At 34.7% G+C, this 27,629-nt stretch overlaps 1 protein-coding gene and 1 pseudogene across 3 annotated transcripts in view; both read left to right on the plus strand.

Annotated features, from left to right (window-relative positions):
- The window catches only part of LOC145277976 (tyrosine-protein phosphatase non-receptor type 2-like), a 175,083-nt gene that overhangs the window by 12,766 nt on the left and 134,688 nt on the right, over nt 1–27,629 (plus strand). The gene's annotated exons all lie outside the window — the stretch shown is intronic.
- Nucleotides 23,028–23,146, plus strand: LOC145278380 (5S ribosomal RNA; annotated as a pseudogene).

Raw genomic sequence — 27,629 nt, forward strand, 5'->3', positions numbered from 1 at the left:
GTATATTTATATTTAACTCAACATGGTTAAACTACATTTAATTGTAAGGAAAGCATGTTAAAATAAGTTAACACAAACAAAAATATTGCGTATGCTTTGAATAGCAGTAGTGGCTTTTATCGGACTTAAGATAGGGCAGCCATGAAATAGGTAAACTGACAAATTTTTGGAAACCGGAAGTCACAAACTAGATAGACGGTTTAAACGTTCAAGCAAGCAAGATGATTTGAGTTTTATAATTGTACTAGCGGTGTACCCGGCGTTGCCCGGGTGTTTGTAGGTGTGTGTATGTTGGGGGTGGGGGCAAAAAATGTAAAAAAAAGTTTTGGTAAGTAGGTAGGATCGAACCTGGAACATTGACACGAAGGTGGAAAAGAAAGTGTGAAAAAAACCTGACAACTTACCCACTCACCCATGAAGGGAGAATAATTAAACAGAGTTTAATTTTAATGATTAAAAAGTTAAATTGACATGTGCGTGATTTTAATGGTCACACCATAGAAGTCCCGCAGTAAACATTTACTGCGAGACAGTTTTTTTGGCTTCATTTCCCAACTTTTTGTTTTGCCAAAATGTTGGGGGGAAACCAGCTCCCCATAAAGAGGAGAGTGTCCATATGAATAGCAATTGTCTGATATAAGGAGTTTCCCCCACATCGATCAAACGCTCATTGTTTTCTGGATGTTCCTGGCTTTCTTGCCGGGAACCGCACTTTTGCTTCAGATCAGTTTCGCTTATTATATGAAAAAGCCGAATCAACACAAGAGGGGCCAAAATAACAAGAATCGTGTAAAATTCGATGTAAATAAATTTAGACGCGACATGCGTTTGCAAATCGTAGATATTATTATCTAGGGGGTATATAAACACTTCTAATCGATAGCAACCCCCCCCTCCCCGGGAGCCCGGCGAAAAAAGCCTTTCTTGGGCATACAAAAACTCTCGCGCATGTTTTGCCTTTTATGTATATAGACTAGCGGGGGTACCCGGCGTTGCCCAGGTGTTTGTAGGTGTGTGTGTTGGGGGTGGGGTGGGGGGGGGTTAAAGCAGAACAAAAAAGAAACTTAACCCTGTTTGAATATAAAAAAAAACGATGTTAAACTTCTTAAAAAATAAAACAAAAAAATCAGCGATTTTAAAAATAGAAAAAAAAATCTTTTGTAGGTGTAAAAGAAAAAAAAGGGGAGGCAGGTAGGCTCGAACCCGGTGCCTTGAGGCCAATAGGCTGACGACATACACCTGCACTACAGCAACGGAAGCAATGTAAGATATTAAATTTAGTGATTAAAAAGTAAATGAGTTCAAATTGCGAGACAGTTTTTAAGTTTTTTGAGTTTTATTTTTTTTTCCCAACTTTGTCTGGTTTTGTTTCCTATAGTTTTGGGGAAAACTAGCTCCCCCATTTATTAGGGGAGTGTCCAAATGAAAGCAATTGTCTGATATGACGGTGAAAACCAACATTGACCAAACCTCTATTGCTTTCTGGATGCTACCAAGAATTGTGTAAAACTCGATGTAAAGAAGTCTAGCCACGACGCGCGTTCGCAATTCATACATATTATGATCTACAGGGTATATAAGAAGTTCTAAGCGATAGTAATCCCCCCCTCCCCCGAGAACTCCGGTTAAAAAAGCCTTTCTTGGACATACAAAAACTAATTAATAAAACATGTTAAAAACACTTTAGGAAGAGTTAAAAACATATTTAATTTTCAAAAAGGAAACACAAATTAAGTAGACTGTCCTTAATCCGCGGAGTTTTGAAAGAAATAATTTCGTTCTCATCAGAGGGTAGGAATTAGCAAAATGCGGAAAATCAGATTTTGCTTGCAAAGTGTTTAATGTAATTCTTATATATTTATATGTGTGTGTGTGTGTGTATACACACACATCCATCTTGGTTTACCCAGATTCAAAGTCACTCCTTTCATAGCATGCACTAGCATGTGTCTTCTGCCCGTTCTCACATCTTCACATGAGAACTCACATAATAATGTTAAAGGAGAGGAGATAACTCAGCTTGAAACAGAAAAGAAATTAGCTCTCTTTAATCGTTAGTTCTATCATCCTAATCCTTTTACTCTCCATCAGAATTGTTGAAAAAAGGTATGCTTTGTCAGTTTTCGCACTAGTATTCATATAAAATCACAGAATTACACTAGTAAATCTATGATTTTTCGTATATAAATTATTATTATCATTTCTGATGACTCAAAGAAAAATATTTAAACACTGATTGTTGATTTTTTGTTTACAGAAAAGATTTATTTGAGAATTCATTTCAGGTGATGGGGGGGATTGCCTGACTTGTTATTTGCTTTCTAATGTAAGTTTTCTAATGTTTGTTTTTTTAAATTTCAATTGGATAAGACTGAATGATCACAGAAAAAAAAAAAACAAAGCAAGTCATTGTTGATAACCTATAAAGAAAGAACAACACTAAGCTTGACATTGTTTTTTCTCTTCTTTTTTTGCGTCTTTTGATTTTCTTCCTTTTATCAGTAGGTTGGAAGAAGGTTGGTAAGACATGACAAAAAAGGGAGGTGGATTGGTGGTTAGATGATATTAAAGATATCAAAGACCTAAGAAATTAAATAATCATTGCTGAGATAAAGAAAGAAAGAAAGAATGCGCTCTAAAACTGAAAAGTTAAAAAAAAAAAAAAAAAAGGGCAAAAGCTAAAACGTATAAATCGGTATAAAAAGCATTCAGAAAAAAAAAAGGAAACACTGAAATACGATTGCATTCTTTCTTTTCTTTTTGACAGACAGTATTGTACTTTGTGTGACGAGATGGATATATATTTACAAAGCTTTTTATTTCAATAGAGTAGAACTTAACTATGACAAAAAAAAAAGAAAAAACAATCTTGACATTAGTTTTTTGTTTTGTTTTCTTCCTTGAATGTTCTTCCTTTGATTATTGGGAGTTAGGGAGAGGAGGGAAGGGGAATCACTCTAGACAAGGCATGAAGTCACTTAATGTAAACAGTAAAAACAAAATATTTCCTCAAGTTAAGAAATCAGCCAACGATAAGTGTGAGATGTGTAGATTCTGACCCAGAAAACGGCAATTCTTCCCCTTTTGTCATAAACATCACTCACGGAATGTGAGGACTAAATAAGGCAAGCGAGAGTTATAAGACTGCCAAAAGTAAACCCAAGTTCTAATTTCTACTCCCCTAAAATTATTATTTGCAAATACATTCATTATGTAGGGAGTTGAGCAACGAGATGTCTGTTCACACTACACTTGAACTTCTGCATGTCAGTACAGTTGGGAAAGTAGGAACTTGGAAGAGTGTTCCAAAGTCTAGCAGCTCTGAGGAAGAAACTATTAGAGCAGAAGGCTTTCTTACATTTATGAATTATGAAAACAAAAAAGAGAAACTTTGTAGAAGGTATGAATAAATGAGAGAGAGAGGGGGGGATAGACAGACAGACAGACAGACAGACAGAGAGAAAGAGAGCTAAATAGATCACTGGCATCTTAACTACTAAGGAAGACAACAAAGCATGTTGCCACTTGGAACGTAATTGACAACTATTTGGGATCGTGTCTAACAGGGACTGTGAGGAGTTGAGCAGCGAGATAGCTATTCATATAAATAAATTTCTGCAGAGGGACCTCAACAGTGAAAGGGTGGAATTTTGCTGCTTGTCAGGTTAGTCAGGAGTATATGCATCGATAGAGCACAAGTGCTACAAGTTCATCAGAGTAATACATCCCATTAAAGTAGACTTGTAAAACAGACACACGAATGCAACAGTGCGGCAGTGGGACAGAGGTTAAAGCTTTTCCAACAGTGCAGGATCTTTAAAATTTGAGACTAGTTTTCGGACTCTGTCTAACTGTTGTGTCATGGCACAATAGTAAAAAGAAGAAAATCAAGTCGAGGTTGGTTTAAAGAACAAGTGTATTTAACATCACAGGTACGAAGGTAAGAAACGGGTATAACTGGCTTGCACGCAGCTAATCAGTGGTAGTACTATCGCTTCTTCCATCAGTGTAGGTATTACTGGCACTACATATAGTGAGGACCGGTGTAATTTCCCTTGTGTTAGAAAGGCCAGTGTAGAGTGAAAGACTAGCAATAGCTGCACCAGCCCAGATGTGACAACAATGCACCATGCATGGACGAATTGTGACTTTCCTTCTCTGCTTGTTTTGCTTCACTTTTTCCTTTTCTTTTCTTTCCTTCCTTTTCTCATCCTGAAATAAAGCTAAAAAATAAAATCTATAGAAAGAGTATATCTATCTAAATGAATAAAAGTTGTTTTTTTTTTCATTCATCGCAGCTATATTACCATCAAAACGGTTCACTGTTCATCGATAATGATGATTTAATGAAAAACCTAAACACAGCTTTGTGCATACTTAATTTTTTTTAACTATTCTAAAACAAATTAGTAAATTAATGTTCGGTGTTATTGATCTGCAAATTTATTGCCCTATTTTTTACTATATATGTGCAATAGTGTTGTTGATATTAACAGTAATCCAAGATATTTAATAAAAAAAAAAAGGATAAATTAATAAATTTGACGTTTCTGAATTTTTGGAGATGAGGATTGGTTATTTGTATTATTTGGATTCAACGGACTACTGTTTTCATCTTGAACGTGACTTTTGTGATAGCAGTACTCCATTTTAGGATGTATCTGGTTCTTATATACAGGTAGAGGATTACATCTGAAGTGAGTTACTTTCTGGAGTGGTAGAGAGGACGGAAAGGATAATAAACCAATGCAATCAATGGCAAACTCAAACCACTCAATGAGAGTCCGGGCTCACAAATCAAAGTCTTATGAAGTCGTTCATCCACTAAGGAAGGAAACAGTGAAAACAAGATGTCCAAACCTCACTTCTTGGGATTACATAATAATAACCAGGCATGGAGGGCAATCAAGTTTCAATAATAAATCTATATATATAAAAGCGAAAATGTATGTATGTATGTATGTATGCATGTATGTATGTGTGTATGTTTGTGTGTCTGCTAAAAACTTCTGACAGACACGACGAAAATTCACAAACTGGATATCATATTGAAGCCCCATCCTTCGCTCGAAAAATATCGAAAAATTGGCTAAAAACGTTCATTTTTTCACCCCAAAATCGCAATTTTCGACAGGGCGGGGTCAACAAAAACGGCCTTCTCGTGACGGTTACCGGTTCTATGCATGCGCCAGATGACGTCATGATCTGATTTACTTTAAATAGTTGAAAAACTGAACAAATTTCATGTACGTCGCGTTAGATCAGTTGATTAGCGCGTTGGTTGATTATCTAAACGTTTTGGGTTCGAATGGTGGTGTGAGATGTCTTTTTTTTTTTTTTTTCAATTTTTAAAATTTAAATATTGAACCAGTGTTATTTTTCACGTAACGATCGTTTTTCTGTTTTTTTTTTTACTTCGCTTATCCACCCCCGACCACACACCCCAAAACACCCGGGTACCCACCAATTGTTTAAATTTTAATATCAAAACAGGCTTATTTAAGCCACTTTTCACGTGTTCGTTTTCTGTTTTCATCGTTCGTTTGCCTTACGTTAGTTTTTTTGTGTTTTTTTTCCCCGCTTAAGTTTTAATGTTGTTTTCTTTTTTTACTTCGCTTATAACAAACAAACCTGTTCATTGACGTCGTTGTCATCATCGTCGTCATCGTAATGCTCGACGACTTCCATGCGCGCATTTGTCAATTTGGTTCTTACTTAAATAAATTCAAACATCTTTCAGTAACTCATTCTGGCTGGCCGATTTTATTTTCAAACTTTGCCTCAGGGCTTCGGTTTCAATCCTACCAACTTCTACCCCCCCCCCCCGGTTTCTTTTTTATTTAATACCACACACACCTCCAAACACCCGGGCAACGCCGGGTACCCCTGCTAGTAAATAGATAAAATAAAATAAGAGAGAGATAATATAGCATGGACATTATGGGAAAACAGACTATTTAAAAAAGGGTGATGTTATGTTACTAAACATTCTGCACGAATGGGAGTTATCTCCCTTGGTAGTTTACATTTTGAGATCGGCAGTCAGCCATCTTGGTCTAAACGTATTCAAATCGTTTTGTTTCATTTACTAACTCAATTTTAATGCGTTTGGTAACAGTTATTAGTTATAATTTCTTTTTTTAATTTTCCATTTCTCGGTTGTTAATTGTAAAGCTAAAAGTCACAATTAACGACGGTCATGTTCAATTGCTAGTCATCAATGAAATCTTATATTGTAATAAAAGAAAAAAGAAACAATTTTTAAATTATGTAGGTCGATAACAAAAATGTTTTTTTTTGTTTGTTAAAAGTTATTTTTTATACATATTATAAAACTAGCCTGGGTGCCAGGCGTTGCCCAGGTGTTTGGAGGTGTGTGTTGAGCAAAAAAAAAAAAAAATATGGTGGTAGGCAGGCAGACTTCAACCCGTACCGCAAAGGATAAAAAGTATGTGAAAAAAACAAAAAAAAACGTGACGTCTTTGCTATTGCAACCACTGTCAAACCGGAAGTGAAATAGGTTTAAATTAAGGCTAGTCAATCGAAAAGAGGGGATGACTTTTGAAAATATCGGCGAAAAAAGTGATCCTTCCCTGTAGAAAAGTGCCCAATTGAGGGTGAAGGAATGAATGTTTTTAGCCAATTTTTTTATATTTGTCGTCTGAAGGGTCGAGCTTCAAAACGATACCAATCTTGTGAAAATCCGTCGCCTATGTCGAAAGTTTTAGGCAGGCATACAAACATACATACATACATTTAAACAGACAAGTGATATTTATATTGTAGGCTAGCCTCGGTGCCCAGCGTTGCCCAGGTGTTTGGAGGTGTGTGTTGAGCAAACAAAAAAGTGGTGGTAGGCAGGCTCGAATCCGTACCACGAAGGAAGAAAAGTATGTGAAAAAAAAAACCGTGACATCTTTACTGTTGCATCCATCACTAAACCAGAAGTGACGTAGGTTTAAATTAAGGCTAGTCAATCAAAAAGAGGGGATGACTTTTGAAAATATAGGCGAAAAAAAGTGACCCCTCCCTGTAGAAAAGTGCCCAGTTGAGGATGAAGCAATTAATGTTTTTAGCCAATTTTTCGATATCATTCGTCCGAAGGGTCCAGCTTCAAAATGATACTGATCTTGTTAAAATCCATTGTCTCTGTCGAAAGTTTTAGGCAGACATACAAACATACATACATATATGCATTTAAACAGACAGGTAAGATTTATATTATAGACTAGCAGGGCTACCCGGCGTTGCTCGGGACCGTATAAACAATGAAAAAACAAAAGCAGATATTGAACATATGTTTTATTCTTAGGGGAGAGGAATCTTTCATCTCAAGTTTTAGCGTTACAAACAAACATTTGTCTTTTATATATATAGATAATGACAGGTTTTTTTGGGGGCCCCCCTCAAAGATAACTGATCAGTTGACCAACTTCTAGTGGTCCGTTTGACGTGAAATTTCGATATTTGTCATCCGGGTGATGGGGCTTCGATATGATACCAAATTTGTCAAGTTTGGTTCCGTCTTTCAAAAGTTTTAGCGTTACAAACAAACATACATACATACACACAGACGTTTGGCTTTTATATATATAGACTAGCAGGGCTACCCGGCGTTGCTCGGGACCGTATAAACAATGAAAAAACAAAAGCAGATATTGAACATATGTTTTATTCTTAGGGGAGACGAATCTTTCATCTCTATGTATTATTTGTTTTATCTACCCCCGGACTGGTATTGTTCATGTTTTATCCCTAGCATAGGTAATTTACAGCATGTATATGAAATTGTTTTACCTTAGGGAGAAGAGAACAGGTAATATACAACATAATGTGTCTATATTACATCCCTGGCAACGCCTAGAAACCAGCTAGAACATGTATTTCAGTCAATCTTTATTACATCCTGGGCTATGCCGGGAAACCAGCTAATCTCTATTTAGTGACTTGACCACCAAAATACCTCCCTAAGTGTGTCCTTTCTTTTGAACTTATTAGATATAGGTATCTAGAAATGTGTGTGAAATTTTGTTGAATGCATTGTTCACTATGATTTTCTTATTGTTCTACACAATATCAACTGTAGCGAAATAAAACAGTAAACTTAGTGTAGTGTTAGAATAAAGAGCAAAGGAAAAAATTAGAATCATATTCTGTAATTGCAAATCTAAATTTGCTAGCGTGTACCAGTATTTGCCAGGTTGTGGAAATTTGGAATTTATAACGTATGTAGTGGCCTTTTCCTAGATACCTATTGCTAAAAATTATACTTTCATTTTGTTAGAAATATCTCTCTTCGGATGCCCTGCATCATCCAAAATAAAAACAAATATTTTTATAATTGTTTCAGTACATTGCTACACATTGTGAAATTTGTTGACGTTTGTAAAAAAAAATCATGAATGTGCTTATATTCCAAAAAAGAAAATATCAGTGCACAGTATTGAAAGTGTTTGAGATTCAAAAGTCTGTAACATTTCTACTAACTTCATAAGATGTCATGTGAGAAACTTAATTGAATATCAAGACATTATCTGAAGCGTTTTTATTTTGGTGTAACGTATGTGTTTACAGTGAACCGTAACTTTTAATAAACAGCTTGGTATGCAATGACATAGGCTAAGAATCTTAGACAAAATATATATAAATTGGAAAAATGTGTGAACAAATGAAAAAAAAATGATCCGCTCCACTTGATGACATCAAGCACAGTAATATTTTAGTGAAGAAAATATGAAATTGATGTTCAGTGATTAGTTTGGATGAATGAGAAAATGTAATTGTTTGATGCATAAAAAATAACTCATTTGCTGTATTTGATATTAAGCAGCAAAATATAGTGATTTGAATATTAAGGAAAACATCAAATCAGATTATATAAAAAAAAAGATGAAATTAGAAAATATATATTTTCTGTTTATGAGTTTTGCCAATCAAAATTTTGTGGCAGAAATTGGGTGATTACCATGCAATTTTATTTTGATAAAATTCTTAAATTATTTCAATGTTTATTATAATTTCTTATTAGTGACTTGTTATCATCAAAATCCGCCCCAAAGAGTGTCCTTTCTTTTATTAGGTATCAGAATAGGTATCCAGATTTCTACTTCTATACAAATGTGATATTTCGGATCTGTAGATAAACAATTTGTTGCATATATAAGCTGAGAATTGTTCTCTCTCATTCTCTCTCTCACACACCCACACATTCTCACTTTTATAGATATAATAGATAAATTATGCTAGATATATTTCCATGTGTCTGAATAATCTATATACAAATTTTCAAATCTGTAGATAAAAAATTTGTTGAGTATATAGGTTGAGAATTGTTCTCTCTCTCTCTCTCTCCTCTCACGCATGCTCACTTTTATAGATATAATAGATAGATTATGCTAGATATATTTCCATATGTCTGAATACACTATATAAAAATTTTCTAATCTGTAGATAAAAATTTGTTGAATATAAAGGGTGAGAATTGTTCTTACTCTCTCTCTCTCACACACAGACATATTCTCACTTTTATAGACATAATAGATAGATTATGCTAGATATATTTCCATATGTCTGAATACCCTATATACCAATTTTCAAATCTGTAGATAAAAAATTTGTTGAATATATAGGTTGAGAATTGTTCTCTCGCTCTGTCTCTCTCTCTCTTGCTACCTCACACACACACGCAAACATTCTCACTTTTATAGATATAATAGATAGATTATGCTAGATATATTTCCATATGTCTGAATACCCTATATACAAATTATCTAATCTGTAGATAAAAAATTTGTTGATTATATAGGTTGAGAATTGCTCTCTCTCTCACAGACACACACATTTTCACTTTTGTAGATATAATAGATAGATTATGCTAGATATATTTCCGTATGTATGAATACCCTTTATAACAAATTTAAAATCTGTAGATAAAAAATTTGTTGAATATATAGGTTAAGAATTGTTCTCTCTCTCTCTCTCTACCTCACACACACCCACACACACAAACATTCTGACTTTTATAGATATAATAGATAGATTATGCTAGATATATTCCATATGTCTGAATACCCTATATACAAATTTTCTAATCTGTAGATAAAAAATTTGTTGAATATTTTCAACCCTTATCCTCGAGTGGCGTCTGGGCCTTGATAAGTAGTAATGCGTATTTAGCAAAATATAAATATATATATATATAACAAATTTACTGAATTTCCATTACTAACGATTACTGTATTGTCCAATTGACTACTGCGCTTTTCAACCCTTATCCTCGAGTGGCCTCTGGGCCTTGAGAAGTAGTAATTACTAACGATTACTATATTGACCAATGGACTACTGCACTTTTTAACCCTTATCCTCGGGTGGCCTCTGGGCCTTATTGTCCAATTGACTACTGTGGACTTTTTAACTCTTATGCTCGAGTGGCCTCTGGGCCTTGATAAGTGGAAATGACCAAGTAACAAAAAATAGGTATATAACAAATTTACTGAATTTCCATTACTAACGATTACTATATTGTCCAATTGACTACTGTGCACTTTTCAATCCTTATCCTCGAGTGGCCTCTGGGCCTTGATAAATGGTAATGCGTATGTAACAAAATATACATATATATAACAAATTTACTGAATTTCCATTACTAACGATTACTATATTGTCCAATTGACTACTGCACTTTTAAACGCTTATCCTCGAGTGGCCTCTGGGCCTTGATAAGTGGTAATACCATCGAGTGGCCTCTGGGCCTTAATAAGTGGTTGTGCCTAAGTAACAAAAAATAGGTATATTACAAATATCCCGCATTTCCATTACAACCGACTACTACGGTGCACTTTTCAATCCTTATCCTCGAGTGGCCTGTGGGCTTTGATAAGTGGTAATGCGTATTTAACAAAATATTAATATATATATAACAAATTTACTGAATTTCCATTACTAACAATTACTATATTTTGTCCAATTGACTACTGCACTTTTCAACACTTATCCTCTAGTGGCCTCTGGGCCTTGATAAGTGGTAATGCCTATCTAAACAAAATATAAATATATATATAACAAATTTCCCGACTTTCCATTACTAACGATTACTATGTTGTCCAATTAACTACTGCCATTTTCAACCCTTATCCTCGGGTGGCCTCTGGGCCTTATTGTCCAATTGACTACTGTGCACATTTAACTCTTATCCTCGAGATGTATCTGGGCCTTGATAAGTGGAAATGCCTAAGTAACAAAAAAATAGATATATAACAAATTTCCCAAATTTGACTACTGTGCACTTTTCAACTCTTATCCTCGAGTGGCCTCTGGGCCTTGATAAGTGGTCATATATATTTTTTACAAAATAAAAAAAAAGGTTGGAGTCGCTGAATAACTCATCCTCCCGTTAAAGCGGTTCCATCCTCTTTCCCCAATTTGACTACTGTGCACTTTTCAACTCTCGTCCTCGAGTGGACTATGGGCCTTGATAAGTGGTAATACATATTTTATGAAAAATATATATATATATATATATATATATATATATATATAACAAAATAGGTTGGAGTTGCTGAATAACTCATCCTCCTGTTAAAGCGGTTCCATCCTCTTTCCCAAATTTGACTACTGTGGACTTTTTAACTCTCATCCTCGAGTGGCCTATGGGCCTTGATAAGTGGTAATACATATTTTTTTATAAATATATATATATATATACCAAAACAGGTGTGAGTCGCTGAATAATTCATCCTTCTATTAAAGCGATTAAATCCTCTTTCCCAAATTTGACTACTGTGCACTTTTAAACTCTCATCCTCGTGTGGCCTATGGGCCTTGATAAGTGGTAATATATAGTTTGTACAAAATATATATATATATATATATATATATATATATATAACAAAATAGGTTGGAGTCGCTGAATCACTCATCCTCCCGTTAAAGCGGTTCCATCCTCTTTCCCGAATTTGACTAATGTGCACTTTTCAACTCTTATCCTCGAGTAGCCTATGGGCCTTGATAAGTGGTAATATATTTTTGTTATAAATATATATATATATATATATATATATATATATAAAAAATAGGTTGGAGTCGCTGAATAACTCATCCTCCCGTTAAAGCGGTTCCATCCTCTTTCCCGAATTTTACTACTATGCACTTTTCAACTCTCATCCTCGAGTGGCCTATTGTCCTTGATAAGTGGTAATATATATTTTTTAATAAAAGTATATATATATATATATATATAAAAAAATAGGTTGGAGTTGCTGAATAACTCATCCTCCCGTTAAAGCGGTTCCATCCTCTTTACCGTATTTTTTATACAGTGCACTATTCAACTCTCATCCTCGAGTGGCCTATTGTCCTTGATAAGTGGTAATATATATTTTTTAATAAATATAGATATAAATATATATATAAAAAAACAGGTTGGAGTCGCTGAATAACTCATCCTCCCGTGAAAGCGGTTCCATCCTCTTTCCCGAATTTGACTACTGTGCACTTATGAATTGTGAATTATTCAGTGACTCCAACCTATTTTGTTACATATATGTATGTATATATTTTTGTAAAAAATATATATTACTACTTATCAAGGCCCATAGGACACTCGAGGATTAGAGTTGAAAAGTGCACAGCAGTCAAATCTGGGAAAGAGGATGGAACCGCTTTAACGGGAGGATGAGTTATTCAGCGACTCCAACCTATTTTGGTATATATATATTTATATCTATATTTATTTTTAAATATATATTACCACTTATCAAGGCCCATAGGCCACACGAGGATGAGAGTTTAAAAGTGCACAGTAGTCAAATTCGGCAAAGATGATGGAACCGCTTTAAGAGGAGGATGAATTATTCAGTGACTCCAACCTATTTTGTTATATATATGTATGTATATATTTTTGTAAAAAATATATATTACTACTTATCAAGGCCCATAGGACACTCGAGGATTAGAGTTGAAAAGTGCACAGTAGTCAAATTCGGGAAAGAGGATGGAACCGCTTTCACGGGAGGATGAGTTATTCAGCGACTCCAACCTGTTTTTTTATATATATATTTATATCTATATTTATTAAAAAATATATATTACCACTTATCAAGGACAATAGGCCACTCGAGGATGAGAGTTGAATAGTGCACTGTATAAAAAATACGGTAAAGAGGATGGAACCGCTTTAACGGGAGGATGAGTTATTCAGCAACTCCAACCTATTTTTTTATATATATATATATATATATACTTTTATTAAAAAATATATATTACCACTTATCAAGGACAATAGGCCACTCGAGGATGAGAGTTGAAAAGTGCACAGTAGTCAAATTCGGGAAAGAGGATGGAACCGCTTTCACGGGAGGATGAGTTATTCAGCGACTCCAACCTATTTTTTATATATATATATATATATATATATATATAAAAAATAGGTTGGAGTCGCTGAATAACTCATCCTCCCGTTAAAGCGGTTCCATCCTCTTTCCCGAATTTTACTACTATGCACTTTTCAACTCTCATCCTCGAGTGGCCTATTGTCCTTGATAAGTGGTAATATATATTTTTTAATAAAAGTATATATATATATATATATATATAAAAAAATAGGTTGGAGTTGCTGAATAACTCATCCTCCCGTTAAAGCGGTTCCATCCTCTTTACCGTATTTTTTATACAGTGCACTATTCAACTCTCATCCTCGAGTGGCCTATTGTCCTTGATAAGTGGTAATATATATTTTTTAATAAATATAGATATAAATATATATATAAAAAAACAGGTTGGAGTCGCTGAATAACTCATCCTCCCGTGAAAGCGGTTCCATCCTCTTTCCCGAATTTGACTACTGTGCACTTTTCAACTCTAATCCTCGAGTGTCCTATGGGCCTTGATAAGTAGTAATATATATTTTTTACAAAAATATATACATACATATATATAACAAAATAGGTTGGAGTCACTGAATAATTCATCCTCCTCTTAAAGCGGTTCCATCATCTTTGCCGAATTTGACTACTGTGCACTTTTAAACTCTCATCCTCGTGTGGCCTATGGGCCTTGATAAGTGGTAATATATATTTAAAAATAAATATAGATATAAATATATATATACCAAAATAGGTTGGAGTCGCTGAATAACTCATCCTCCCGTTAAAGCGGTTCCATCCTCTTTCCCAGATTTGACTGCTGTGCACTTTTCAACTCTAATCCTCGAGTGTCCTATGGGCCTTGATAAGTAGTAATATATATTTTTTACAAAAATATATACATACATATATGTAACAAAATAGGTTGGAGTCACTGAATAATTCATCCTCCTCTTAAAGCGGTTCCGTCATCTTTGCCGAATTTGACTACTGTGCACTTTTAAACTTTCATCCTCGAGTGGCCTATAGGCCTTGATAAGTGGTAATAGTTTGTACAATAGTTTGTACAATATATATATCTATATATATATATTACAAAATAGGTAAGAGAGAGAGAAGAGGGTGAGAGAGAGAGAAGAGAAAGAGGTAGAGAGAGAAGAGGGTGAGAGAGAGCAGAGAAGAGGGTGAGAGAGAGCAGAGAAAGAGGGTGAGAGAGAAAGAGGGTGAGAGAAGTGAAAGAGGTAGAGAGAGAAGAGGGTAAGAGAGAAAGAGGGTGAGAGAGAGAAGAGGGTGAGAGAGAGAGAGGTAGTGAGAGAGAGAGATAAGAGAAAGAGGTAGAGAGAGAGAGAAGAGGGTAAGACAGAGAGAGAGAGGGGTAGTGAGAGAGAGAGATAAGAGAAAGAGGTAGAGAGAGAGAGAGAAGAGGGTGAGGGAGAAAGAAGAGGGTGAGAGAGAGCAGAGGGAGAGAGAGAGAAGAGAAATAGGTAGAGAGAGAGAGATGAATGTGAGAGAGAGCAGGGAAAGAGGGTGATAGAGAAGAGAAAGAGGTAGAGAGAGAGAGAGAGAGAGAAGGGTGAGAGAGAGCAGAAAAAGAGGGTGAGAGAGAGAGAAAGAGGGTCAGAGAGAGAGAGAAGAGAAAAAGGTGTACACAGAGAGTGAGAGAGAGAAGAGGGTAAGAGAGAGAGAGAGAAGAGGTTGAGAGAGAGAGAGAGATAAGAGAAAGAGGTAGAGAGAGAGAAGCGGGTGAGAGAGAGAAGAGGGTGCGAGAGAGAAGAGAAAGAGGTAGAGAGAGAGAAGCGGGTGAGAGAGAGAGAAGAGGGTGCGAGAGAGAAGAGAAAAAGGTAGAGAGAGAGAAGAGGGTGAGAGAGAGAGAAAGAGGATGAGAGAGAGAAGAGAAAGAGAGAGAGAGAAGAGGGTGATAGAGAAAGAGAGTGAGAGAGAGAAGAGAAAGAGAGAGAGAGAGAGAGAAAGAGGGTGAGAGAAGAGGGTAAATGTGCATCTTTTTTTATAGTAGGTAATGCTTGGGAGACTGTGCACATTGCCTCCTCCCCCCTCCCCCCTATAAACGCGGTTCCATTCATAAGAAAACAAACTCGTATAAAAGTAATTTTCGTGTATTTAAGCGGCCTTATACTGATAGCCACCCCTCCCCCTTCCAGTTTAACAGAGTTAGGAGGTAAAAACAAAATGGCTAAAGCCTTGTTTACATGGTAAACTATAGCAAAGAGCATAGTCATCTTTCTTCGCCGGTAAAAAACTTCAAGCAAAAATAAAAACATTTTCCCTACGTCAATTTTTATGTAATTTTGGGATTCTTCTTTTTGAAGTGCGATAAATCCGTTGGTAATAACGGTTCGACTCTTAAACTAATATTTAACTGTGTTATAGTATCAATGATACTCCTCGCAGGCAGCTTTAATGTACGTCAGAGGCTCAGCGTAGCCGACATTTTACTGAGCTGACGTCACGTCACGTGACAGCTAATGAATAATGTTAAAATGACAGGTTTTTTGGGGGGCCCCCCTGGGAGAAAAATGATCAGTTAACCCCCTTCTAGTTGTCCGTTTGACGTGAAATTTCGATATTTGTCATCCGGGTGATCAAGGTGCAATATGCTACCTAATTTGTCAACTTTGGTTGTGTCTGTCAAAAGTTTTAGCGTTACAAACAAACATACATACATACATACATACACACCGATTTTTGCCTTTTATATATATAGAAGACTAGCAGGGCTACCCGGCGTTGCTCGGGACTGTATAAACAATGAAAAAACAAAAGCAGATATTGAATATATGTTTTATTCTTAGGGGAGAGGAATCTTTCATCTCTATGTATTATTTGTTTTATCTACCCTAGGACTGGTATTGTTCATGTTTTATCCCTAGCGTAGGTAATTTACAGCCTGTATATGAAATTGTTTTACCTTAGCAAATTTGTCAAGTTTGTTTGGTTCTGTCAAAAGTTTTAGCGTTACATACAAACCTACATACACACAGATGTTTGGGATTTGGGGGGGCCCCCCTTGAAGAAAACTGATCAGTTGACCTACTTCTAGTGGTCCGTTTGACGTGAAATTTCGATATTTGTCATCCGGGTGATGGAGCTTCAATATTATACCACATTTGTCAACTTTGGTTCCGTCTCTCAAAAGTTTTAGCGTTACAAACAAACATACATACATACATACATACACACAGAGTTTTGGCTTTTATATATATAGAAGAAGATGGTCGTGACAGTTTCAATAAGAAAATAATCGAACAGTTCCAACACAAATTTTTGACACTCACCACTTAAAGCACTTCCTAAAGCGTTTCAAAAAACTATGGGTACATTTTATATCCCTGCTTAAACATTATTATTATTCAGAAGAAACTGGTTGTCTCAAATATGTAGTTCCACAATGAAGGTAGCAAAGATTTTCATTCTCTGTCCATTAAATCCTTTCACTTCCCTCATATCATTGTTTCCCAACATTTACATGGATAATTATTTTTAAGCCATGATTATTATTCCATTTTTCACTCATACTAAGTTCAACATAGAACAATACATTTCTTAAAACAATAATAACCACTCCTTCAGTTTCACATACATTCAAAATGGTGCCCTGGTTGTATTCCAAGAATAAGTTAATATCATAATGCTTGATTTTTAGAATTGGTCCATCCCTTTTAATAAAAATTTTAATCATTCTTCAGAATACTTGATTACATTCCCGAACACATCAGATCATATTCAAAATGGCGTCTTAAAATGCCTTTCCAGCTTATAGTAGGTAATATTCACCTAACCATTTCTTACTGATTTGAGTTTCAACACAATTCAGAAAACAAAAATGGTGCTTATCTAGAGTTGGGCCTATAAAAAAATTTTTTAAAGAAAAATCTTTAAAAGTCTTTATGATGTATGCACCTGTCACTGCACAAAGATGTCATATTCCAAAAATCACAGGAATCGATCAAGTAGTTTTTTTTTTATTTAAGAAAATCAAATATTGTGACACATTTTATTGAAGAATTACTTGATGCCATCTTCCATTTCGAATGATAAGCTACTATAGACACCTCTTGGGAATGTTGGGAATGTGGGATCAACAAGGGCAGACAATCGACTTTCCACCCTCTAGAAAAATTCCTTTAAAATTAACACAGGTTTTCGGGGATGCTGAAAACGAAAATAACGTTTACAATTACAGCAAATGAGTAGTTTCCATATGAAGAAATGTTAGTTTTAAAAAGTGGGGATCACATTTCTATAATGATTTAACATATAATGAGCACCCTCTTTATGGACACCTATTTGTTTAAGAAAAAAATGAGTTTTACCATTTTTTTTCAAAGTCGATTGTCTCACCCCCCCTCCAAATGTAAACACAGACTTTTTGTTGGGGAGGGGGAGTCAACGTGTGGGTGTTCATTTGATGTAAAATTGTGTTCATTGTACGTTGTCCCCCTCATCCCCACCCCACACCAAAACAGATTTAAGTTGTGACATAATTCATTAAAAAAAAAAAAAAAATTAAACATTTCTTACAAATTTGAGTTCTGAATTAATTCATTAAAAAAATTAATCGTTTCTTACCAATTTGAGTTTCAACACAATCTTTTAAAAAATTGTACATTTTTTACTGATTTGAGTTTCAACATACTTCATTAAAAAAAACTTTAAATTTTTCTTACCAATTTGAGTTCTGAAATAATTCATTAAAAAAAATTAAACGTTTCTTACTGATTTGAGTTCTAACACAACTCATAAAAAAAAAAATTAAACATTTCTTACCAATTTGAGTTTCAACAAAATTTATTAAAAAATATCAAACATTTCTTACCAATTTGAGTTTCAATAGAATTCATTCAAAAAAAAAAATTAAACATTTACCAACTTGAGTTCTAACACAATCTTTAAAAAATCATAATTTAATAAAAAAATTAAATATTTCTTACTGATTTGAGTTTCAACACAGTTCATTAAAAAAAAAATCAAACATTTCTTATCAATTTGAGTTCCAACACAACCTTCAAAAATTTAAACATTCCTTACCAATTTGAGTTCTGACACAATTCATTAAAAAATATTTAAGCATTTCTTACCAATTTTGAGTTCCAACACAATTTATTCAAAAAAATTAATAATTTGCATATTTCTATTACAAAATTACATATTACAAATTAATTACAAATGACATCAACCAGTAAATTACAATTAATTACAAATTACATCAACCAGTAAAACAATACACATAACAGTTATTTGTTACTACAAAACTGACTTAGGAAATGATAGCCCAAGGTATCGTTCATATTCCACCCGGGCAACGCTGAGAAATAGGTCCTGCTTTTTTTTTTTTAGTATATTTTGTTTGTTTTCAATTTGTCTACTGTTAACTATACTACAATTTTATTTCTATAGAGATAAATGACGCATTTATCTTTTATTCCTCCTGATTCAATAAAACAGTAGACACACCTCACAGATATTGGCCTCTTTATGAGCGTTTTTTAGCCTGTTTTTTTTTTGTTTGTTTAATTCGATAACTAAGTGACAATAGACAATAATCCGTGTGAAAAAAAAAAAAATCAACTTAAACATGAATCATCCCAAAACAATATAATCTACTATTTATATGACTAATTTTTATTTTTTTTATTTTAAGGTAGAACAAAGTTTGCTTTGTTTTATTTTCATTTTATTCAATTATTATAAGTTTTGCTTTTAAATCAACATTAAAAAAAAAAAATCTTCAATACATTTAAAAATTAAATTATTTATTTTTAAATATGCACAAACTTTTCTAGTATTATTGTTTTCATTATTTGGTACTTTTACAGAATTTTAATGGAACCAAACCGACTTTTGTACAGCAAAATCACGTTGACACACTGATTCTCGCCAGATCACTGAAGTTAAGCAAAGTTGAGCCTGGCCAGTACCAGATGGGTCACCATTTGGGAATGCTAGGTGCTCTTTGTACCTTCTGGGAAAGTTAGACGTGGGGCCAGCATCTTCACCCAAAAAAAAGAACTCCACGCTTCCAAAGCATTTACAAAATTGTGGATGGCCTATGTCCTTCCAGGAGCTCAAGGCTATGGAAACTGACTTTTGCGAAATAAAATGTAAAACTTAGGTATGGGTTAGTTTGGAATTAGATTATAGTTAGGTTAGAATAAGTTTAAGTTTAGGTTTGAATTTGTTTAGGGTTAGGTTTTAAAGATAAACAGTTTAGTTCAAATTCTGTAGAAGTACCCTTTATTTTTTAGGATTGTACATTGAAAAATAATTGGGGTCAATATTGTTAGTTAGCAACCTACATGAACCATACTACTTGGCTTTTGATTTTAAAACTTAATTCAAGCTATATATATTTATATGAAGTTTTCAAAATTACGTTTGAATTTGTAGTCAAGAAGTCAGCCATTTTAATCCATTATTAATAGATTACAAATTGCTGACATCCGCCTGCATTGAACCTTTGAAATTTAAAAGTGAATTTGAAGTGATTAAACTGGCCAATAGAATATACATTCTGATTTGGATTCAAGTTCAAAGTCAATTGTCTTTGTTGGGCGGTTCCCTCTGCAGCATCTATCCCTTCACACACGCACAGACATTAACAAACACACAGACACACACAACTCATTGACTCATTATCATCTGTCAATCTGTATAACTTTATTCATGGAAACATTTTCCAATATTTCTCACTGAACTATCTTACTAATACGAAATGAAATAAACATTAAAAAAAAACTTTCAATTATAATTTATAAAAATTAGCAGCAAAGTTTTGATAATGATTTTTCTGACCCCTGCAGTAATCGATTAATGTCTTCAATGCCTTCAAGAACTCTAAAACTATTCAGAACATTCTGTTTTCCCTGTTGCTATAAACTTCTATGTTAAACATATATAAAGTATCAGGTCCAGATCAAAACACTAAAATAAAACTCTCTCCAAATTTCAGAAAATCCTAAATAGACAACAGTCTTGAAATGAAGATTGATAATTTGAATTATTTGGAAGCATACTCTCATTCCGTCAGCCATGACCAGGTAGAAGTTTTAAGACATCTGAGAAGAAAGTTCTTGCGGAATTTTTAATTTGGATTTCAAATGATGTATTTTCAAAAAATTTTCGTTACTTTACTTTATATACCATTTTAAAGCGTGTTTTTTTTTTTTGCGATATGTAATCGTTGAAATCACAATCATTTAAATACAATTATGTCTTCTTTTTAGAATGCTGAATACGAGATGGGAAAATGCAAAATCACACAATTTTCTCATTTTAATTCAAGCTAGGCTGAAAGCTGCTGAAACAGGTCACGATATCAACAAAGCATTAGAAACCATTACTTAACACACAGCCCAATGGTGGTTTAAGAAATTTTGTGGTGGCGACGAAAGTCTTGAAGATGATGAGTGTAGTGGTTGCCCATCAGATGTTGACAATGATCAACTAAGAGCCTTAGTCGAAGCCAATTCATGCACAATTGTTCAACAATTTGCTTCTGAATTAGACAACGTATACAACAATTTCCAACCACTTGAGAAAGATTGGAAAGAGAAAAAAACCTTGATAAATGGATGCCTCATGAATTGAACGACAAACAAAAGAAACGCTGTTATGAAGTGTCATCTTCTCTTCTTTTACGCAACAAGAACAACCCATTTCTCAACTAGGTTATGACTTGTGATGAAAACTGGGTTCTTTATGACAGCCAGTGATGCTCAGCTCAGTGGTTAGATGCTGATGAAACTCCACAACACTTCCCAAAGCCAGCGTTGCACCAAAAGGTCATGCTGAGTGTTTGGTGGTCTGTGACCAGTCTCATCCATTATAGTTTTTTGAATGCAGGTGAAACCATTATAGTGGTGAAACAAATGGATAAAATGCATCAGAAACTTTGACAACAACACCCAGCATTAGTCAACAAAAAAGGACCAATTTTCCTCCATGACATTGCCCGACCTCATGTTGTTAAACCGACCTGTAGAAGTTGAACGAATTGGGCTATGAAACTCTGCCTCATCTGCCATACTCTCCAAACTTCTCACCTACCGACTACCACTTTTTCAAGCATCTCGACAACCTTCTGCCTGAGAAATGCTTCAAAAACCTAAGTGATATCAAAAACGCCTCCAGCAACTTCAGCACCACCAGAACGCAAGATTTTTAGGTTACTTGCATATACTTGTTTTGCGTTGGCAAAAGTGTCTTGATTCTGATGGTGCGCTTATTTTGATCGATAAATTTTTGTTTGAGCCAAGATATGTTCATCTGAATTTAAAAGTTAAAAACGCAAGAACTTTCTTGTCACCCTGATAAGTCGCAGTTGTATTCTCAAGTTTCAACAGAAAGATTCTTGAGTTTGACAAGATACACCGGAAGATGGTCGGAGATTACATTGGTTAAAAAGGTTGGGATAATAACACTCAAGATGAGAACAGTAGTTTGAATAATCTAAGTTATACAGACACTGTATTATTGCTATATGATAAAAATACCTTTTCATTTCGGTCAAACTAGAAAGGAGTAAAGACAGACAAGAGCAAACTTTACAAAATATAAGGCACCATGCTCCAGAGCAATTTCCATGTGAGTGCTATGCCCAATTCATACGACTCCTAAAATCCAACTGTTTGTGTAATGGGAAAAATCAATACCTGGTAGTAGAACTACTGCACAACTTTACCAGTTCTGAGGATGTATATTAATCTTCACTGAATTCGTTTAAGGATTTTACTAACTTGAATTTTGAAATGAGTACGTCGATCTACTCAACAAAGCATTTCATTGAGATAATAAGCACTCCTATTTTTTGTTTTTCTTGTTGTGTTTTTTCATGCCCTTGTTGTCCTGATAAGACAGACAATAGCAAACTTTACAAATCTAAGCTAGGAAAAAGAAAACCATTGCCTTAGTCTGTAGTGGAGTTGTTGTTTTTTTACAAAGGAGTCACTACTTATCAAGGCCTGGAGGCCACTCGAGGATGAGGTTAATGAGTGTACAGTGGTCAAGGGGAACATGTCAATCATCGTTAGTAATGGAAATTTGGTAAATTGGATTACTTAAGGGCATGGCTCATCAAGAATTTGTTCATGTTGGACTTGAAAACAAGCATATTGTAGTCAGTTGGAAAGTAGGAAAACAGAACAGAGTTCCACAGGCATGCAGTTCTAAGAAAGAAGCTTTGTTCATGGAATCTATGTTTAGGTTTAGGCACCGATAAAGAGTGGGGGAAATTATTTATAGTGGTTTCAGCCAGACGAGTGTTTTTCATGAAAGTCATTTTTCTTGTTCTTACCTAATGCTAAGGAACTATTTGTTTTTCAAACTGAATAAACGCTTTAAAGTGAGTCAAACCACTAAAAACTTTTCCAGTTAGGTAGAAGAGTAACTTATCTTGCCTTTGATTTCATTTATTTGAATTTAGGTAAAAATGGCACCTGAAAAAAATGTCACGGTAAAAATGGCACTGGTAAAAAATGGCAAAAGTGAATAAATAGGTGAAAATAGCACTTTTGAAAAGTGACAATAGAAAATTACGACCATTCAAGAAGTGCAGGTAGAGCTCTCATTCCTCTAGTTTAAAATAGAGCTAAGCCCCCTCCTCCCACCTCGGCCTAAAAAAAGTATTTTTAATAAGCATTTATACTGGTTATATACGGCATAATCATGTTGACACACCGGTTCCCATCAGATCACCGAAGTTAAGCAACGTTGAGCCTGGTCATTACTAAAATGGGTGACCAATTTGGGAAGTCCAAGCGCTATATGTAGGAGGACGTCGACACCTCCCTGCAAAAAGTTGCAAAAACCTAACGTCGTTATCTCCCCTAACATGGATATACATGTGACTGGGGACCACTTGTGAATTTCATACAATTGAAACTTCCTCCTTCGGAGGAAGCCGGTTAAACCCTGACTAGGGTTGGTGCTGACTGCACACTGCACATTTACACTGGTTGGGGGATGGCTATAAAAATGAAAATGCTTTCCAGTTTTTTAGCAAACCAGTGTGATAAGTTTTTAGGGAGGTCGAGAAAAGGAATATAAAATTTATTTACTTGTATACCCATCCTCTTTCTTTCTCTATTTATTTGACTATTCATCATAATTTATAACCCTAGCAAAGGCATTATCGCAGCACAAGCAAAAATGCCAGGCATAGAAAATCAACAGTAGGTTCTTTGATAAGACAGCAGAGGTGCTGTTGAAATGAATGTTTCTGTTTAGAACACAATTTAACCATGATACTTGACTTTGGCATTTTAAACTTCAATTCAAGCCATTATATATAAAAATAATTTGATAAAATTAACAGTAGGCTCTCTACAGTGCAATGTAGACTACAATATATTGTGGACTAAGTCACTGCAATGAGGCATGTGAAGCTTCCTTCCGGTACACCGCGATGGGTCCTCAACTATAGCAGGCAATCAATTAATTTGATTGAAAAAATGGGCAATTTAAAAATGTTACCGTAACTTTTATTGGATGGATTTCTTCCAGTAATTGCTTTATTTTTAAGTCATCATCGAGACTCCAGAGATATGACCCTATCGTATTCGTCATTTTTTTCTTATTTTCATGTCACGCTCGACACTACTTATTTTTCAAACCAAATAAATTTTTGAAGTTTATTATAAAACAAACCAAACATTCTTATTTCAAACACAAATGATTATTTGTAAATGTAAATTTGTAAATCAATTTTGCCAATTTTCTGTATAATAATATGTTTTTTAAAAAGTAAAAATCATTTTAATGCAAGAAAATTAAAAGCAATGGCTGCTAGCAATTGAATCATTGAAGTGAGTTTCCATTTTCAAGACTTGAAAAAATAAATTGAATTTAGGTAAATACAGCAGCACTAAAATTTTCTTTAGACTTTTTTCAAATTATTATGTATAAATATTTATTATAAAATAATTATTAAATAAAATGTTTTAATTATTCTTTGAACCTAACTAAACCGACTTTTTCCAAACTAAAGCTAACGGGGCTTAGCCCTATTAGCCTTATTTTAAAATAAGGTAATGGGGGCTTCTCTCAAACGGTCCTAATCTTCCGTTGTCAAATGCCATTTTTTTTCCGGTGCCCTTTTTACAGAGCACCCATTTATTTGTTATATTGTAGTAGACGAAAATTGCAACAAACACGAGCAGGAGCGAATTCTTGCAGTTGGAGATTTTGAAATTCACTTTCTTCCTGGCTTGTCCAATCAGAAGCCAGCTCTCAGTCACGTGACCGAGTGTATAAAATGCTAAATCAGCAAGACACTCTCCCTCTTTCTTCCCATCTCTTGCTGACAGCACACCTCTCTGTTGGAATGTAACCTCATCCGGGCCCTTTTGGCCCTGGTCTAGCATGAATACAATCAAGCCAACATGGCTATCTTCAAACACAGACTTCCACGTGCGGTACACACACATACTCTCTATTTACTACAGGACTCTCTAATCTTTTGTCCCCGTCCATACAAGGACGTACACTATTACTACCAACTTCAACATGTATCCACTTAACATTTTTCTCTTTTTTTCTCATTAAGCAGGCCTATCTAATCTACATCTCCATATCAGAAACTCTTTCCACGACTACTATAGATACAAGCGCGCACAAACACTCTTTCCCTTCAACAAGCCTGTTGAATATTTTATCTACGTTTCCACACATTACACAAGAACACTTTCAGCTATTAACTCGTTTCTCTCCTATAATCTTACTAACAAAGATAACCAATAAATATCAACTACAACATGTATACACTGAACACTTTTCTCTTTCCTTCTCATTGAACTGGCCTGTCTAATCTATGTCTTAGGACATTTTAAGTTGGTTGGTTGTTTTTGTTTTACAGCATATCAACCCTTTTCAGGTTATTTAATGCCGAATCCAAAGATTTTGAAGAAAATTTTTGAATAGAATATATTTGTTGTTTTCAAGTCGGTTTCTATTTAACCCATAGTTGGGACCCTAACAGGTACTACCACTCAGGTCAGAGTGGACCTGGGAACAATGGCAATTAAAGGGTGGCTCCACACTCCCCAAAGCCCGCAAGCTGGGGCCTCACCACTGGATATAGTTTAAGGTCATATCCAGGACCAGGACATTTTAATCTTTTGTTTCTGTCCCTACATGGACGCAGGCTTCTACTACTAACTACAACACATGTACACTGAACTATTCTCTCCTTCAACAGGCCTGTATAATATTCAATCTACGTTTTCACACAAGAACACTTTCAGCTACTAACTCGTTTCTCTCCTATATTTTTACTAACAAATATAATCAATAAAGCTACTTTTAAATGTTAGAATAAGACTTTCTTTTCATATCTTTATTCTATATTTTGGTGACCCCGGAATATGCAGCCTTCGGCAACTTTGTTACCTTTGTTTTTCTTAACCTTCAAAAAGGGAAAACTTTCAGTACCGTTAACACTTGTTGCTGCAATAGGAATTTTTTCTTTTCAAAAATTTGCTTTAACCACATACTTGTTACAAAAAAAAAAAGGAGCTTGTGTCAAAGAAAAGAAAAAAAAATGTACACACTTTTCACGGAAAATCTAAAACATCTTCAAACATCACTTACTTCAATCTACATTTCCACATGAAACACTTCCAGCTACTAACCCGTTTCTCTCCTATATTCTTACTAACAAAGATAACCAATAAAGTTGCTTTTAAATTTTAGAATGAGATTTCTTTTCTTGTCTTTCTTTTATAATATATTTGTTTTTTTTTTTGTTTTTTTTTTAAATATTTTTGTTTTATTTTACTTCAATCGAAGTTCTCAGAAATCAAGGGGTTCTCTACCTGGGGCTAACACTTGAACCCTATAATTTTCCTCTCCCTAATTAACCATTTTCATATGTTGTAGTATAACTTTCATTTTTGTCTCTTGGCCTTACTGGATTTTAAGACAAGAATTCATCTAATCTGGTGGAGTATCCAGCTGCGTGTTACTACTTGTGGTAACATCACTTGAAGAAGGTGCACCATCTATATATATAAAAGCGAAAATGTATGTATGTATGTATGTGTGTTCGCTTTTTCTGTATGTCTACAAAAGGCTTTTTTCAGAGAAGCGGTCGGTCACTTCACAACTTTTTAAAACTTTTTATATCACATATAAATCGTAATATCTCACAGTTAACAACGAAGCTCGCCTGTCTATTTAATTTGTTCGATTTCGGGAAGATAAATATTCAACATTTGTTGCTCACCGCATGTGGGTTAGTCTTTTTCCTATAACATCTTGGGAAAATACTATCCCGCAGTCAAACTTGACCTCATTAACTCATTAAAATGGGCACCTGCCAAATCCAAGTAATTAAATAAATTCAAACGTGTTTCCGTTAGCATCTCACAGTGGGGCAATGGTTAACGTCACACGTTTTTTTTTTTTCACACTTTAATTTACAACTTTGCCTCAAGGGTTCGGGTTCGATCCTCATACTTACCTACCAAAACATTTTTTTTTTAGCCCCCACCCATGGAGTTTCCACACACACCTCCAAACACCTGGGCAACGCCGGGTACCCCTCGCTAGTTCCTCATAAAGCTAATGTAAATTTGCCGTAGTAAAGTTGCTTTTTAATGTTAGAATGAGACTTCTTTTCATGTCTTTATCCTTCTTTTTTTTTTCTTTTTTTTTCTTTTTTTTTTCTTTTTTTTTTCTTTTTTATTTCTTTTTTATTTCTTTTTTTACTCATGTTCACCCCTTACGAAGCATATCGTCACTTGGACGTAAGGGACTACTATTTGGGGCCATGTCTTGGAAAGAATAACAAGATATTTGTTTGTTTCATTTTACTTCAGTCAAAGTTTGCAGAAATTAAGGGGTCATCTACCTTGGGCTAACACTTGAACTCTAGATACATAGATATTCGAATGTTCCATTAAACTTCTCAACGCTGACTTAGTAAAGAAAAAGAACATAATTTTCCTCTCCTCAATTAACCATTTTTTTTTTTTCATGGGGATCACCACTTATCAAGGCCTGTAAGCCACTCGGGGATAAGGTTATTTTGTGTAAATAATCAATGGGATAATATCGTAGTAATAGTTGGTATTGGAGATTTGATAAAGTGTCTTACTTAAGTGGGCGATTAATCAGGAATTTGTTTATGTTGGACTTGAAGACGTCCAAGTTGTAGTCAGGTGGGAAACAGGCAAATGGAAGAGAATTCCACAGGCGTGCACTTCTCAGAAAAAAGCTATGTTCATGGAATCTACGTTTTGATTTAGGCACAGA

Source organism: Euprymna scolopes, chromosome 6 (assembly GCF_053919585.1).
Source record: "Euprymna scolopes isolate OS-2025 chromosome 6, ASM5391958v1, whole genome shotgun sequence".
Classification (NCBI taxonomy): Eukaryota; Metazoa; Mollusca; class Cephalopoda; order Sepiida; family Sepiolidae; genus Euprymna; species Euprymna scolopes.